The sequence below is a fragment of the Dermacentor andersoni genome, chromosome 1 (genome assembly GCF_023375885.2).
Source record: "Dermacentor andersoni chromosome 1, qqDerAnde1_hic_scaffold, whole genome shotgun sequence".
Taxonomy (NCBI): Eukaryota; Metazoa; Arthropoda; class Arachnida; order Ixodida; family Ixodidae; genus Dermacentor; species Dermacentor andersoni.
The window spans coordinates 48530415-48542756 of record NC_092814.1 but is presented as its reverse complement, the minus strand read 5'-3'; the positions used below and the strand labels follow the sequence as shown (position 1 = coordinate 48542756).

The window sequence follows — 12342 nt, the reverse complement described above, 5'->3', positions numbered from 1 at the left end:
GATTTACGCGGAATGCATGGACGCGCACAAAAATAAAGCGCAGGAATGCGTTCGGGCGCGATTCCAAATGAAAGTCTGGAATCGCAGAGTCGAGAAATGTTACAAAGTCGGAGCGCTCAAGGGCCCCCGCGTACGCAAATCGCAACAGCTGAGTGCAAGACTGGGATTCGAACACCACTCAGCGCTCAGTTTACTTCTCTCTGAACCTTTTCGTTGTGAGCAGGCAGGCTATCACTGACCAAAGTTCTGTTGTACAAGCAAAATATTTTCTTGGTGTTGCACAAGGATGAATACATTTTTGGTTATGGCAATAAAAGGCCGTGAAACATGCCAATAATTGGACAGGAATGATGTATATTATAAACCACTGATGGCAACAACTCAAATGCAAAATATGTCAACATTTATTTCGCGAAAGCAACCAGCAGTACTGCTTGTCAGTGTCACAGACACCTGCGACGAGAGACACCTGCGACACCTGTCAGTGTCACAGACACCTTCAGCAACGAGTTTTCGCTTGAGGAATGTTCTGTACGTAATCTCGGTCGCACTCAGGCTGAACAGAACAGCCCTTTCAGAGGTCACCGTGCCAGAACTTGCTTCCAAGCTTGACAGTGCATAAACAGTGCCTTCGTAGTCGGAAAAATTATGCACTGACCAGTACGCTGAAGGGGTCGTCAGGTCCCTGAGATTGTTTGAGTCAAGAGCTGGCCATTGCGTGTACTCCACTGCCGACTCGTCGTCGCAGTTTCCACTGTCGTGCACGGCCGTAGGTACACTCGTGCAGGCTTTCTTCCTTTTGCAGCCCGGGCTTTCGAGCACGGTAGACGTGTCACGCTTGCGTGGTGCACGTTTCGGGGGTGCCTTTGAGCTCAAATACTTCGGCGTATTGGGCAAAAGCGTGGGCACTGCTTCCGGTGTGAGCGCGGGCACTCCGGGTGCGATTCTCACTTCTTTGCCGGCCACTACGTGCACGTAGTCACGAAGTATGTACCGTTCTTCAAAGTGCAGCTCACAAACTGCGCAGTTCTCATCCAGAGGCTTGTCAGCGCGATGGAGGTTCCGCTCCCAGGCTTTCCTTCGAACCGCATCTTTCGGGACGCTGAACAACGACAGCTTCTTCTCGGCTGGGACGCCCGCGTAGCCGGTGCGACATCCCGGTGCGTAGCAGTGACGATGCCTTCGATTAGGCATGCCACACACTGTGATGGTAACTGCAGGATAAAACAGTGATCACAAAAGAACGAGCTACGCAAAGAAAACCGCCGCCGCTAGCTGCTCGAGAACATTCCTGACGCTTCGTCTGCTCCGGCGCAACCCAATCCACTTCGACCGCAGCGCCACCGCAGCATTTTCAACGCGGAGCGCCTCACCTCCTAGCAAGCGCGGAGCCGGTTATTCGGCCCACTCGAAACCTTTCTAGTACACTCTAACTTGGCGAAAGATTTATCGGATTATCTGCCCGCTAGCTACTCGTAAGTTCTTGTACACCTCGAGAGTCACGCAGGTAACGTGACCGCTTAGGGGCAGCGATGTTTTCGGCCGCCCCAAGGACGCAAGTAGACGTAGCATGGACGTAGTGGCCTGCGCATGCGCAGTACCGTCGCCCCTAGTTTTGCGTACGCAAGCCGCTTGCGTCCCCTAAACTAAAGCTCTCTAATGCAATGCCGGGTCGATTTGCGGCGGAGGTGAAGCAGGCGTTAAGGGACCTTGAAAGGATGTTGACGATTTTCTACAAACGCACTGAGTCGTTAGAGTAGGTCCTTCTGATCATTAATTGACACATCTAAGTGCTCTGCGTAAAACGTGTAATTAATTATGAGACTTTAAAAATGCACATCGCTGCCGATCGCAGCACACTGCTCGGCGGAATGTTAAGCCGCCCCTACCTATACTGTACTAGAATAATTATTCTAGTACACTATACCTTTACCCATATGACGGAAATCGCCCAATGACGTCAGTGGGGCGAGCTGTCCGATTGGCTGACCAGGGCGCGTGATCGATAATTTTTCCAACTTTATGGTAAACAAATGATGTTCGTAATAGTTAGAATGTTAGTTCATTTGTTTTTGTAAAGAGAAAGTAACATAAAGAGAATCCACAAGAACAATTTTTCAATGCACTTGAGCACTTCCGGCACACAGCAAGTGTCGTCTGCTTGAGTTACAACGTGCTCCGTCTTTGATGAGAGGTCCGCCGTCAGTGTCGGTCTGTCTTTTCGCGAGCGCTATGATTCGACTTTGTTGCGTTGTGGACTGCAAACGTAGCGACTGGAAATATGTCAAGCTGTGACATCGTGTCCCTCTGCAAGGCAGCAGACGAGCGGACTGGCTGCAGCGCATCGGGCTGCCGCTATCCGATCGGCGCCAGGATTTGCGCGATTGCGGCCGTCACTTTACACCGGAAGATTACTAACGCAATAGCGTTTTCCGAGACCGGTATTAGGGTAAACGCAAGCGCAAGAAGACAGGGCCTGGCCGTGTCCCCTTGTGTGTCGTTTCAAGGGGATGAACAGAAGCGCTGTTAGGAATGGCCGTACGGGGTGACAACGTGCCAGCTTTCAGCCCGCTGCACGTGTTCCAATCCGGTCGGACGGGGCGCACTTCGGAGAACTGCGAATGGCCGGCAGCCACGTGGCGCGCGGTCAGCTCAGGAATGTGGTACTCGGCCGCGCCACCCGGGACAAAGCAGAGTTCTACGAAGCCCTCTGACGTCGGCTCCGGCCCTTTTCACCTGTGTGTATGTGCGGCACGTGTATGTGAGTCATCATCCTCCTCCAACAGCCCTCGCCCTCCTCCAAAAGGGCGGGTCATCTACGGTGACGACGAACGGTGACATCGAACGATGACTGGACGAACGTTTCCGTCCACTGGGACTCAAGGGGGGACCAAGGGCTTATAAGCAGCGATTGTCGGCTGCGAGAGTGTGCTCGTCGTCGGGAGCTGAGTGCTCGTTGTCATGCTAGAAATGTACTAGTGAGCTGTGTGCTCGTAAGCAGTTTGCTGTAGGTTAGTCTTGCGGGCTCCATATGGGAGTCACGCTAGACTGTCGATGTATGTCTTGCCTGAAATGTTAATGTGTAAATAAATCCTGTTCACCGAGTTCCTCTCAACGACCTTCAATTCCTTCAAATGGTGGCAGCGGCGAGATCGTCCGACGACTCCTACATCTGCTTGACAGCGGTGGGATCGTCCGACAACACTTACAGCGCAAACGTGAATGGTCTGCACGGCGCAGCCACCTGGTGGCATAGAGCTCAACCACGCACAGTAGCAGTAACAAAATGTATTCTTCTTTGCTGCTGGTCTAAATTTTTCGCAGGAATGTAATAGTTAACACGTTTCTGTAAATGTTTAACATGTTTTACACTCGTTTAGAGCAATATTAGCTCTTTCTTTGGCTGGTTAAGCTCTGCGCCAACGGGTGGCTGGACCGTGGAGAACGATCAGGCAGCTCACGTACGTCTACGCTGAAGTTCCTTCATCAGCTTGACTTTATGCCTTCACCGTTCCGTCGAAAAGTTCAGCTATGTGTGATTACCGGAATACCAGACACGTTCGGCGCTACGACAGAACCCTCGCAACGCAAGCTGCTTCGGTAGCTCTCGCTTGGGGTCGACGGCCAAGCGGCTAGCGGAGAGGTTTCGCGCGGGCGGGGGCGGGCTCAAAAACAACCGGAAGTGGACGATGTGACGTCGCGCCGTGACGCAGAACCAGTGAAGGCGAAGCTTGGCCCCGATCACTCGGCGAACGAGTTGAGGAGGAAAAGCATGGATAGGGAGGAGGGTAACTTGTAATCGCTTGTAGCTCCATTAATACGTAACGCTTCACTTAAATTGTGGTGCGAATGTTCTACTTAAACTGTACCCTACGCGTCTACAAAATTTGTCCGAACCGTTTCAGGGGCCCTATAAGCAGTCCCCATACGTGGGCCGATTCCGAAAGTAGTGCAATACCGGGCCGACCCGCGGTGGAGGTGAAGCAGGTGTTAAGCACTCCTTACGTGGGCCGATCCCGAAGATAGTGCATTGCCGGGTGTTGGATACGGACCCTTCTCCTGGCATCACTCAAGTTCCCCGACGACATCCAATCACCGTCGCATTCCAATTATGGTGCGCCGGGCCGCGTCTACCACGTTCCCGGACCCGAAGACAGATTGGCGAGCCCCACATCATGCGCCGCACGTCGAGCTATTGTCTCCCCCCCCCCCATGCTTGACTCTTCCCGAAAGTGCAACGGGAGGCTGGTACGGTTCCAGGTAGCTGTTTTGCGGCTCTGGAAGGTCGTTTGAGAAAAGTCCGTCTCCTCTAGCTGAGCGCCTCCAGGCGCGGAGGTGACACCGAAGGCAAGTCAACCCTCGGACAATGGAACCCTTGGAGCGTCCCCATTGGCCGAATGTGACGACACTTGCACGGGCACGTTCCATTGGAGGAAAATGACGACACCTGAGCTGGCTCGACGATTGGCCGAAAATGACGTGGCCCCGAGAGACTGAAGGGGTTAAAAGCGAGAGACAGGGAGAAGAGTTTTTTTCTCGTTCTTGCCACGGGCCGCAGCGTCCGATTTGCTGCCGCCCGTCGATGACTTTATAACTGTTCATTACTTTGTGTTATTACTGTAAATAATGTAAATAGACCTTCAGTTCTCAATATCCTCCTCAACGTCGGCCAACTCCCGCACTCAACGTCAAGATCTAATACGGGCCGGCCCCCAGTGGAGGTGAAGCAGGCTTTAAGCACTCCACATACGTGGGCCGATCCCGAAAATAGTGAAATGCCGGGCCGACCTGCGGTGGAGGTGAAGCAGGCGTTAAGCACTCCCCGTGCAGTTCGCCATTAAGGGGCCCACATATACAGCTTCGCTGGTCATCACAGAGTGGAAGGGCACGGAGTTTCTTTAAAGACAAAGAACCTTTCACGCGAGCCGGAGGTTAAAAAAATTCGTCAGAGACACTTAAGACTGCTTACGTGTGGGAATGCGAAAGCAATATACCGGATGTATAGAGCTCCGAACGCCATGAACGTGCTCATGTTATACGCTCATGATGTTGCGCCACTTTTTCCCCATTGGCTGCGCCGTCGCGCCGTCTTCCATTGCACGCAAGGCACGGTGGGTTTGCTCCGGCGGCGGCTGCGTACACTCTTAAAGAAGTGCGCACCCAATGGGGCGTATCTTGTCCACAACGATAATCGTCATCTTCCTTGCTTGCGTTTCCTTTCATGAAAAGTGTGCGCTTGCTACTTTCTTGTCGGGAATGCTATGGCGTGCTGATAACGTGCATGCTGTTCGTGACCTGGAATTACGCGGCGCGCACCGTTAACGAAAGGAAATGCGGGCAAGATATTGATTGTTGTTGTGGGACAAGATAAGCACCAATGGGTGCAAACTTTCTGAAGAGTGTATGTTGCGGCCGAGCTCGGCCGCGCGGAACTTGAAAGCGATCTGCGATGGGGACAGAGTGCGCCGAGTGTTGATAGCTTCGTGTGCGCTGTGTTCTCGCCGCTTAGTTCGCGTTGAAACGAGAGGCAGCACGGTCAGTTCGCTCGCTGCTGCTACTTCCGCGCTTCGTCAGGCCAGCGTCTTGACAGCGTGTGTCCCCGGTCATCGAGTGGGATGTGTTCATATTTGCTTGTGCACGCGGACACCATGCTTGTTAATTTAGTTAGTAAGCGAATGTTTTACAAGTTTATACCACCCGTAGGACTACTGTCCTTACTTCGTATGGTTGTCTAATAATTTGCTATCGCAACCGATGCTTCGACTTTCGGGCGAAACTGCGTCTTTCTTTTTAATTTTTTTTGACAGACAACACAGTACACTTGCTTCTTTCTACTGTCAAATAATTGTTTATGGCTGTCTCCATTGACATGTGGCTCTATTATCTGCACATGCAAATGCATGGTACAAGTGCTGTTCCTACCAGTCTTACCAGCAAGGTGCTCCTTAAATTCTTGTAGAAGGTTTCTTCAGTTATATTACCATTGCAGAGCGAAAATGTGACCGCGGGGATGTGTTTCATTCATTTCTTGCAGATAGGCTGCTAACCGCGTCGGTAAGTCGTGGCTCGTTTATACGCACGTATCTCGCGGCACTCAATAACACAGACAATACTTGCTGTACCATAGTGCTTTTCGAACAGTAAAAGTACAAAAATAATGCAATATCTGCACTGATCACCAATGTGAGTTTTCACCTTCATAGTTAAAATTCTTGCACACTGAAGAAGGGTGCTCATTTGTTCCATTGCTAACACACTAACATTTAACTGCGACGCCGTTTTCGCATCACCGCATCTGGTCGAGATCTGTTCTCAGCATGTCATAGAATTAAATTATGGGGTTTTACGTGCCAAAACCACTTTTCTGATTATGAGACACGCCGTAGTGGGGGACTCCGGACCACCTGGGGTTCCTTACCATGCACCTAAATCAAAGTACACGGGTGTTTTCGCATTTCGCCTCCATCGAAATGCGGCCGCCGTGGCCGGGATTCCATCCCGCGAACTCGTGTTTAGCAGCCCAACACCATAGCCACTAAGCAACCACGGCGGGTAAGTCATAGAATACATAGCAAAAGGAATTGCGAAAATTGATCCATACAAACCCAAGTTATCAGTCAGCAAATTCAAAATACACGCAAAATGAGTTACCCTGCACCGATTTTTCACTTACCAAATGACGTTACATGGTGCTACCCATTAGCAGCTGCGCGTTAGCGGAAGTATAGTGATCTAGAACACCATAGCGGAAGCATGGAGGAAGGAAACTGAGGAGAGGCCCTACCCCCTCCGCGCGCTAGGAGAAAAGTGTGGAGGAAGTGACGTAGCAGGTTCTCCTCTTTTTTTGCTGATTTTTTTATTTCTTTGCCGTAGCGGCCACGCCTTTCGGGCCACAATGGCGGCTCTGTTTTGGTTCTGTGCGCTCACACGTGTTGCTCCGTAGGTTTCGTACCATGGCAAAGGCGCCGTGCGGGCAGGTTTGCGTTGGTCTCCGTGTTTTGTTGCGCTGCGTTATCTGGACCGTGCTCTCCCGGATGTTGCTGTGGCCAGGTGGGACAGGAGGAACTAAAGTTCGTGAAATGAACGCGCAGGCAACGCTGTACGCAATGTACCGCGCCACGGCAATGGCAACGGACGAAGGAATATCCGCGCGAAATTTTGCCCTCTGGCGAAATCATGCTAACGTGCTAACGATTGTTTAGTATTGCTGCGGAGCGCGCGGGTCCGAGCAGCACAGTTGCGCGCAGCGCGGAGTGGTTTCGCGACAAATGTAAACAAGAGAGGAGAGCTGGCCCGATAGGCGGAGCAACGCCATGAGCAACGCCAACTTCCGGCTTCACTTTAGCTTCACAAAGGGGGACGTCAGGGCCTCTCCTGAGTTTCCTTCCTCCGTGAGCGGAAGTCACCGTGCCACGGTTGCCAACCTGGAGGAAGGAAAACGTTAGGAGAGAGCATTACGTCACGCAGCCAGCCTTGACAAGTGGACACTCCGTGAAGCCCATACATTTGCTCAGTGGTGGCGCAACACGTGACCTCTTGCGTCGACATTTGGTTCCAATGGAAGCTGACCCTGGCAAAATTTAACAGCCAAACTCTCTCGAGTGAAGCTAGCTTAGCAGGACTATCAGTCATTGTTTGAGATATCATTCGCCCTAGTGAGATTAGAACTGGGCCGCTATTTTGTAGCGATGCCTTATGCCTTATTCTATGCTATTCTTATCATCCACCACACACGGGCCGCCTGATCGCGTTGATAATGTGGGCAGACCGTCGCTCTGACCAGTGGCCAAGCGCGAAAAGCCTGACAAAGCATAGAATCGGAAAAGGCATAGCTACAAAATACCGGCCCTGGTGAGGCTTATACAGTGCTGACTAATGGCCACATCCTCTGCTACAGAGGACTTCCAAATAAGGAGCAGTACGGAGTAGGATTCCTAATACATAAGGACATAGCGGGCAACATTGACGAATTCTACAGCATTAATGAGAGGGTAGCAGTAGTCGTAATAAAACTTAATAAGAGGTATAGATCAAAGGTAGTATAAGCTACGCTCTAACCTCCAGTCATGATGATGATGAAATATATCAGTTTTATGAAGATGTTGAATTAGCGATAAGAAAAGTGCAAGCTCGGTATACTGTAGTCATGGGCGACTTCAATGCAAAAGTGCGGGAAAGCAGGCTGGTGAAGAAGCAATTGGCAATTATGGCGTCGATTCTAGGAACACTAGAGGAGATGTTGGTAGATTTCGCAGAATTAAATAAGCTGCGTATAATGAACACCTTCTTTAGGAAGCGTAGGAACAAAAAGTGGACCTGGAAAAGCCCTAATGGTGAAACAAAAAATGAAATTGATTTCAAACTTTCTGCCGATCTCAGCATAGTGCAGGATGTAGAAGTGTTAGGTAGGTTAGTGAGGTCTACGATTCACCTCAATTTGAAGAGAGAAAGAGTAAAATTGGTCAAGAAAAAACAGGCCAACCTAGACGCAGTATGGGTAAAAGCAGCCCAATTCAGGCTGGCACTTGCGAACAAATATGCAGCCTTAGAACAGAGAGATGAAGATGACATGGAAGTAATGAATGAAACAGTAACTAGGCTGGGCTTCAGAAGCGAAAATTGAAGTAGGAGGCAAGGCACCAAGGCAACCAGTACGTAAGTTCTCCCAAGTAACAAAGGACTTAATAAAGAAACGACAAAGAACGAAACGGTCCAACTCAAGAGATCAGATAGAATTCGCGGAACTGTCAAAACTGATCAAAAGAGAAAATAAGCGATAGCCGAAATTATAACGTGAGAAAGACTGAGGAAGCACTAAAAGATGGACGCAGCATAAAATCAGGGAGAAGGAAACTTGGTATAGGACAAACCAGGATCTATGCACTGAAAGATAAGTAGGGTAATATCAGCAATCTCGAAGATATAGTAAAAGCAGCGCAAGAATTCTATACTGACCGGTACAGTACTCAAAGCAGCCACAATCCTTCCATTAGAATTAGTAATGAACAATTTACAGAGGTTCCTATAACTAGCGATGAAGTTAGAAGGACCTTAAGACTTGAAACAAGCAAAGGCGGCATGAGAAGATGGACTAGTGGTCGATTTAATCAAATATGGCGGAAACATCATGGTTGAAAAGCTTGCGGCCCTTCATACGAAATGTCTCACAACCTCGAGGGTTCCAGAGAATTGGAAGGATGCCAACATTACACTAATCCACAAAAAGGGAGACATTAAAGAATTGAAAAAATTATGGGCCCATTAGCTTGCTTTTAGTATTATATAAGATATTCACGAAGATAATCTCCAACAGAATAAGGGCAACTAGTCAACCAATGGAACAGGCTGGCTTCAGGAAAGGATACTCTACAATGGATCACATCCATGTCATCAGTCAGGTAATCGAGGAACCCGCAGAGTACAATCAGCCTCTCTATATGGCTTTCATAGATTAGGAAATAGCATTTGATTTAGTAGAGATACCAGCAATCAGAGTGGCACTACGTAATCAAGGAGTACAGGACGCTTACGTAAATATCTTGCAAAATGCCTACAGAAATTCCCCAGCTACCTTAATTCTCCACAAGTAGAAAGATACCTATAAAGAAAGGGGTCAGACAAGGAGAGACAATCTCTCCAATGCTATTCACTGCGTGTTTGGAAGAATTATTCAAGCTATTAAACTGGGAAGGTTTAGGAGTGAGGATTCAACGACGCAACCTTCTCTGTCTCGGCAACCTTCGGTTTGCAGATGACATTCCCCTGTTCCGCAGCACTGGGGACGAGTTACAATAAATGATTGAGGACCTTAACAGAGAGAACCTAAGAGTGGGGTTGAAGATTAATACGAGGAAGACAAAGATAACGATCAATAGCTGGTTAAGGGAACAAGAGTTCAGGATCGCCAGTCAGCCTCTAGAGTATGTGAAGGAGTACGTTTACCTAGGTTAATTACTCACAGGGGACCCTGGTCACGAGAAGGAAATTTAGAGGAAAACATGTGGGTTGGAGCGCCTACGGCAGACATTGCCAGATCCCGACTGGAAGCTTAACATTATCATTAAAAAGAAAGATGTACAATCAGTGCATTCTACCGCTGCTAACATATGGGACAGAAACTTGGAGACGGCCAAAGAAGCTCTAGAACAGGCTAAAGGACCGCGCAGAGAGCGATGGAACGAAGAATGTTAGGCGTAACGTTAAGAGGCAGGAATAGAGTGGTGTGGATCAGAGAGCAAACGGGGATAGCCGATATTCGAATTGGCATTCAGAGAAAAAAATGGAGCTGGGCAGGTCATTAATGCGTAGGTTAGATAACGGGTGGACAGTTAGGGTTACAGAATGAGTGCCAACAGAAGGGAAGCGCAGTCAAGGACGGCAGAAGACTAGGTGCGGTGATGAAATTAAGAAATTCGCAGGCGCTAGTTGGTATCGGTTGGCGCGGGAGAGGCCTTCGTCCTACAGTGGACATAAAATAGGCTGATGATGATGACGGTTCTCAGTAGCTATGCCAGTAGTTTTTTATTCAGTGCGCGCTTGTTCAGCTGCCCTGACGTGGCTCTGCCTGCAGAGCGGGAACACTAACACCAACCGCTTGACGTGTGATCACGCGTTGGGCCACCAGGTTTTGGCCTTAGTCGCGTTGCGCGGCGCTCGGTGCTCCCTCCTAACGTTTTCCTTCCTCCATGGTTGCCAAGCCTGCTCAGCCTGTTGGCGTTCCATGCATGTCCTCTGCGATCGGCTGGCGCGCGATCCAATCTCGAAGGCCATGGCGTCGCTTTGCTGGTTACAACACCCTCCGCGAGGCGGTAGTTGGCGCATCAAAGTGCTGGAAGGAAGCCGAAGAGACAATTTCTAAGCGCACAGCCACAGGCTCAGACGAGGCTCCCGTTAGGCTGATGAATAAACTAGGAACAAAAAGTAAGGATTTTCTGTTGAAAGCAGTAGAAAAAAAAACGGGCGAATACCAGACAGTTAGCAGCAAAGTAGAACTAATTTCTTTATAAAGGATATAAGGGGGAAGAGAATTCACTCAGATAGACCGTAGACCAATACATCGGTGATATGGATTTCTTTAGCTGCACCAAAATTTTAAAAATAGCCTGTGGCAGAAAGCACTTGAAACCCTTGATCTAAGTTACCTGATGAGGCGGCCAATACTTCTACGAGAAATCAAAAGGCTTAATTGAATAATTAGCATAATTACCCTAATTAAATTGCATTAATTACTATATAGCACATATTTCAATGTACGAATTATAACCGGTGAGTTCGCAAGGCGTACCCACTTGGAACGAATTCTCTGGTCTGCGCCAGTTTTTAGATACTAATTTTCAGTGTCCGACGAAATGTATTGGTGTTCCTGTTACTTTTGTGCTTCAATGCATAAAACAGCGTTTTATTTAATAACTGGAACGCCGTTGCATTTCGTCGGACACTTTGAAAATACCTCAAAACTGATGCACCCTAGAGAATTCGTTCCAAATGGATAGATAGCCTTGCAAACGCACGAGCTACAATTCGCAGATTAGATTATGTACCGTAAAATAATTAATTTAGAAGATAATCTGCGTAGTTATTTTATTTAATTAAGTATTTCGATTTCTCGTAGAACTAATGGCAGCCTTATCGAGTAATTTAGATCAAGGCCTAGAATTTTGCTACCTGCCACACAGAATTTTTAAAAAATTTGGTGCAGCTAAAAAAACATCCTGTATATAGCTTAATTAGCTATGCAGGCGACTAAATTAAAGCTGAAAGCACGGGCTGAGAATAATGGCATTTTGGGAGAACTTTAGAATGGCTTCAGAATAGGTAGGCGTTTGGACGACAACTTATTTGTTTCTACTCAGTGTATCGAAATATCAAGAGTAGAAAGCAGACTGTTATGTTGTCTTTTTAGGCATTACAGGAGCGTGTGGCAACATAGACCGCAACATGTGGGATATTCTGGAAGCGGCATGCTTAGGAAACGACTCTATACAGCTTTTGAGGGAGATTTACCTAGAAAATACCGTTTGCGTTGAATGGGAAGGGAGGAGGAGAGAGGAGAATGTTGTCATCACCAAGAGATTGAGACAGGGGTGCCCTTCATCCCCGCGCTGTTGTTTATAACGTACAAGGTAGTGATGGAAAGGGCGCTATAAGGAATCGATATCAGGTGTAATCAATAACAAACAGGCGGGCACGATAGTGGAGTAGCAGTTTCCAGGATTTTTTTATGCGGACGACATTGTGTTGTTTGCGAACCGGCAAGGTGGCATAGGCGCCGACTACGGGGGCGGGGGGGGGGGGGGGGGGTGGTAGTTGGTACTCCCTGTATAATTCACTCAGTAACCGAAA

The 12342-nt window shown here is 48.7% G+C and overlaps 1 protein-coding gene across 3 annotated transcripts in view; it reads left to right on the top strand.

The window, feature by feature from the left end:
* CycJ (Cyclin J) overlaps positions 1-12342 on the top strand; it is a 39658-nt gene that overhangs the window by 4822 nt on the left and 22494 nt on the right. For 2 of the 3 annotated variants that reach the window (XM_050194536.3, XM_055061446.2), the window contains exon 2: positions 6035-6054. The exons of the other annotated variant lie outside the window; for it this stretch is intronic. The gene's annotated coding sequence lies outside the window, so the exon portion shown is untranslated. The remainder of the gene's footprint in view (positions 1-6034; positions 6055-12342) is intronic. 3 annotated transcript variants of the gene reach the window in all.